General features: G+C 39.5%; 1 non-coding gene across 1 annotated transcript; it reads left to right on the forward strand.

Annotated features, from left to right (window-relative positions):
- The first annotated feature begins 305 nt into the window (after nucleotides 1-305).
- LOC114411028 lies at nucleotides 306-412 on the forward strand. Its single transcript, XR_003666415.1, has one exon. It is a non-coding gene; the product is annotated as a small nucleolar RNA R71 (small nucleolar RNA).
- Nucleotides 413-4828: the final 4416 nt, after the last annotated feature.

Raw genomic sequence — 4828 nt, forward strand, 5'->3', positions numbered from 1 at the left:
CAGGTACAGATTTATGATTCAAGGCCAGCTGGGTTACCAAGTTAACCAATGCATCCAGTTTGCCTTCAAGCTTCTTAGTTTCAGATGATGCAGATGGGTTTGTAGCTACCTCATGCACTCCTCTAATGACTATGGCATCATTTCTGGCGCTAAACTGCTGGGAGTTGGAAGCCATCTTCTCAATTAAATTTCTGGCTTCAGCAGGAGTCATGTCTCCAAGGGCTCCACCACTGGCAGCATCTATCATACTTCTCTCCATATTACTGAGTCCTTCATAAAAATATTGGAGAAGAAGCTATTCTGAAATCTGATGGTGGGGGCAACTGGCACATAGTCTCTTAAATCTCTCCCAGTACTCATACAGGCTCTCTCCACTAAGTTGTCTAATACCTGAGATATCCTTCCTGATGGCTGTGGTCCTGGAAGCAGGGAATTTTTTTTCTAAGAATACTCTCTTAAGGTCATCCCAGCTCGTGATGGACCTTGGAGCAAGGTAATACAGCCAGTCCTTTGCCACTCCCTCTAATGAATGAGGAAAAGCCTTCAGAAATATGTGATCCTCTTGGACATCTGGGGGTTTCATGGTTGAGCAGACAATGTGAAATTCTTTCAAATGTTTGTGCGGGTCTTCACCTGCAAGGCCATGAAACTTTGGAAGCAAATGAATCAGTCCAGTTTTAAGAACATATGGGACATCCTCATCAGGGTATTGGATGCACAAGCTTTCGTAGGTGAAATCAGGTGCAGCTATTTCCCTTAGAGTCCTCTCACGGGGTGGAGGTTGTGCCATGTTCTCAGAATGTGCAAAATCAGAATGCTCAGAATCAGAATGCTCAAAATTATAATGCTCAAGATCAGGATGTTCAAAATCACCAATAACAGAATGCACAGATTCACCAGTAATGGAATGCTCAGAATGATCAAAAGGTATAAAATGATGCCTAACTAATCTATGAAATGTCCTATCTATCTCAGGATCAAAGGGTTGTAAGTCAGATGGATTACCTCTAGTCATACACTACATTCAGCATGCACACAACTAGTTGCCTTATCATGTAAATAAAGGTGTAGGTTTGAACTACAGCTACCCTCAAATGATATCCAAATGACTTGAAATTTTGTGAGCAACCTTATAAAATGATGAGAAGATAGCACAAAAAATTTTAGACAAAAATTCAAAGTCTAACTATGAAAGCTAAAAATGGTAAGTTAAGAAAAATAAGTGAATAAAACTTGAAAAATAAAAAACTTTTGACAGAATCGCTTTTTTTGAACGATGGAGACCTCAACCAGCCTATGGCTGGCTGCCATGGCGCAGGAAATTTTTTTCTACCCCAAATGCATATATAATAATTGCGATTCTGATAACCGGAGCAAAAGTTATGGCCGTTTGAAGTTTTGACAAACACAAAATTTGCTAGTTTTTTGGAACCTTCAAATCTGACCAAACTAAAGGCTCTAGCTATTTTTCCCAAAAAATATGGATTAAAAGAAGTTACCACAAAAAAATTCAGCCAAAAATAACAACCCTAGCTACTAAAACAAAAAATCTCAAATAATTCAGCATGGGTGGTCGCTAAAATCCGTCTCTAATTGATTTCTACTACTACTCTGTTTTTGCCGCAAGCACAATCTTCACAGCAAAACACCCAAGACTGAAACAGGGGAAACGCTTAATGGAAAAACTGAAACAGAACACACATTAAACAAAATACCAGGACACTAAAACACACTAACACACATACTAACACAATACTAACAATTTAAACATAAAACACGAAAGGATTAAACACACAACACTAGCTAGCTATTATGAACCTTTGGACACTGCTCCCCGGCAACGGCGCCAAATTTGATCGAGGCTGTACCCGAATCAAATAAACATGAAAATGCAGTAACTAGGAAGTGATCCTAGGTCGTTTCCCAACGAGCAGTGACAAGCCAAATGTTCATAATATACTTGCAGTAACAGTAACGATGGGGGGGGGGGGGTTGGTTGTTTGGTAATTAAAGAGCAGAACAAATAAAATGGAATACGAAACTACTAATATTAAAAACGGGTTGCTTCCTCTGATTCAGAAGCCACTCTCTTATCCTGGGTTATGGAGAATTCGTCCCTAACAGTCAACCACTTAATCCAACCCTATTTCAATTTACTAAGCGAAAATCAACTTAGGGTTTTCAATACGTGATTAGGCACCACATACACCAGTTAGCCCTTCGTCCATTAAGCATGAATGCAAGTTAGGCTCAGAGGCAATTAATCGAACACGAAGCGTGCACTGATTAATATTCACGAAATTGGGATAACTGGTGAAGGGAAAACTACCAGGAAACCACATTACAAACGAAACCTCAAAGAGAGTTGGGTTTCGTCCTCAAAAGGAAACAACACCAGAAAATCTAGCCTTCCATGGATTCAAACAGAAAACGCAAATGAAACATGAAGCCGAAATGTAAATGAACAAGAACGTAAATGAACAGAAACGTAAATGAACAGAAACATAAATGAAAGTAGAAGAAGAAGCAAGAATGAACTCGTAATTAGAAGTAGAAAACGGAAATTTGCATTAAGAACGAAAACTGTAACAAAGGAAAAAGAAAAACGTGAAAACCTAAAACCAAAGCTCTGAATAATGAAAATAGCATAACAGAATGCCTTGCACGAATCCCAAGGCTGCTATTTAAAAAGAGTCACTCAAAGTCATTGGGCCCTATTACAATACTCTGGCCCAAAACGAAATAAACACTGAACAACATAAAATAAAATTGCGAAATTTCCTAATTAGAAATTAACTAAGGTAAGCGTTGCTTAATTTGCCCTCTTCAAGTCCATAACCAAAATCCGGATTAAGCCCAATGTTTCATTAATTCCTGAAATTAGATTAAAAACATCAAATTAGCTAAATGAGCCCAAATAATAAAACTGCCTGATTAATTGACAATTAAGACCAATCAGTAATTAAAATGGTGCAAAAAGGGTTTAGAAAATAGAAGAAAATGATGGCACATCAGCGGGAAGGCATGCTTGTTTTCAATTTGCACATCATGGGGCCGTCCGTACTTCCCAAATCTTTGCCTACCATATCTGAGATTGGATGATTCATTTGGTTGAGATCAAATGGGGGCATCAGGTTCACCTTTGCAACAGCGCTGGTAGCGGCAACTGCAACCGCATTGGCTTCCATTATCTTCTTCATGCTCATCATGGCCTCCATCATTGTGGCCATTTGCTCTTTCATGGCCTCCATGTCGACCTTCATCTGCTCTTGCACCTTCTTTACTTTACCCATTACTCTAGCTCTATCACGGGTTCGGTAAGGGCATCGTAAAACATGTTCTTTTCTTTTTTATAACAATAATTAAGTTCTTTTTTTTCTCTCAAGGAAAGAATGCAATGAACAATGCAACCAATGAAAAGCATGGATGTATGCGAATGATGCACAGTTGAAGTATTACGAATTTTTATATAGGACATGGGGTTGAATCAATTTAGATTTTTAACATGGTCCATGACATCTTTGTCAAGGCGAAACTGGAAGTAACAGGGACATCGACAGTCCTAAATATGTTTGGCAGTAGACGAAGCAGCGATGTAACTCGATCCATCTTTTGCCCAAATTTTTGCAAGATGGTTACTTCCATATTTCAACTTGACTTGATGAACCTTTTCGTAAAAGCATGAGCTTGGTTCAACCCTATAATTCAAGGAATGGCAATTCTGACCGGTAATACTTCAACAACATTTCATAGGGATGAATGACTCGGGCATACTTTAAGCTATGCATGAAAAACGTAATTATGAAATTGAGATGCCCGAAGAAACATCATTTCCTAGTTAACCATGCATTAGGTACCATGTTCAATCATTTTGTTTTTAAGTGAAACGGGTTTATGATCCCAACATGGTTGGCTCATGGTACCGAATATATGCAACTAAGAATGCATCATGGATTTTCATGCTTCCTTTTTTGTTTTTGTTTTGCAGAGGAAAATGCAAGGATCACGCATGAGCGAACATAAAAAAAAGGTATGCAGTTTGTAGAACAAAAAGTATGTTCAACGCATATGCATGATGATGCAATGACTCATGCAATATGTGATGTTGGAATATGATAACGGACAAATGCAAGAACGATATGTTCATTATGATGCCATGAAGAGATGCTTATGTGATGCATGATATGAATGCATGCTAGAGATAAAATGCGGGAGTGATTTGATTCGCACTGATCTTTGGTGTAAAAACGCAGGATAAACTCATTTTATTCAGAAAGTTTATAACTAGTCAAGATCTGAGCGACAATACAAACTTCCTAGCGGTTTCTAATTATATGGGCCATTAAGTCTATCATATGCTGACAATAGCTGAGAAGTCCGTGGATCTCCTCGGGGGCAGAGTAGGTGTCCGCCATTGCTTTGGCCTTGGCTAGCAATCGGGGAAGTTCTTGACTCCCGTTCAAGGTAAGAGCAAATCAGTCCATCCACATTGTTGCCTCTTGATGTAACGAGTCGATCACCCTTCCTCTAGCCTCCTTTTCCGCATACACTCGGACATACTCGTCCGCCACTTGGTGCTCGTGGGCCGTGGTTAGATTTAATTCTTCTTGGTACTTGTTGATGATGGCTAACATGTTGGTCGCTGTCTCGCATAACCGCTGAGACAGGTTTCTTTTGGACCTTAAGCAAAACTTCAACTTATCTTTCAAGACCAAACTGTCCACTCGTGATTATTCCCTTTCCTCTCTCCGGAGCTTAAGCTCGCTGTTGCTGCCCCACAGAGCCCCTCAAAACTTGTTCTGGCCGTGCTCTTCCCTACGAGCCCTAT

The sequence above is a fragment of the Glycine soja genome, chromosome 4, assembly GCF_004193775.1.
Source record: "Glycine soja cultivar W05 chromosome 4, ASM419377v2, whole genome shotgun sequence".
Classification (NCBI taxonomy): domain Eukaryota; kingdom Viridiplantae; phylum Streptophyta; class Magnoliopsida; order Fabales; family Fabaceae; genus Glycine; species Glycine soja.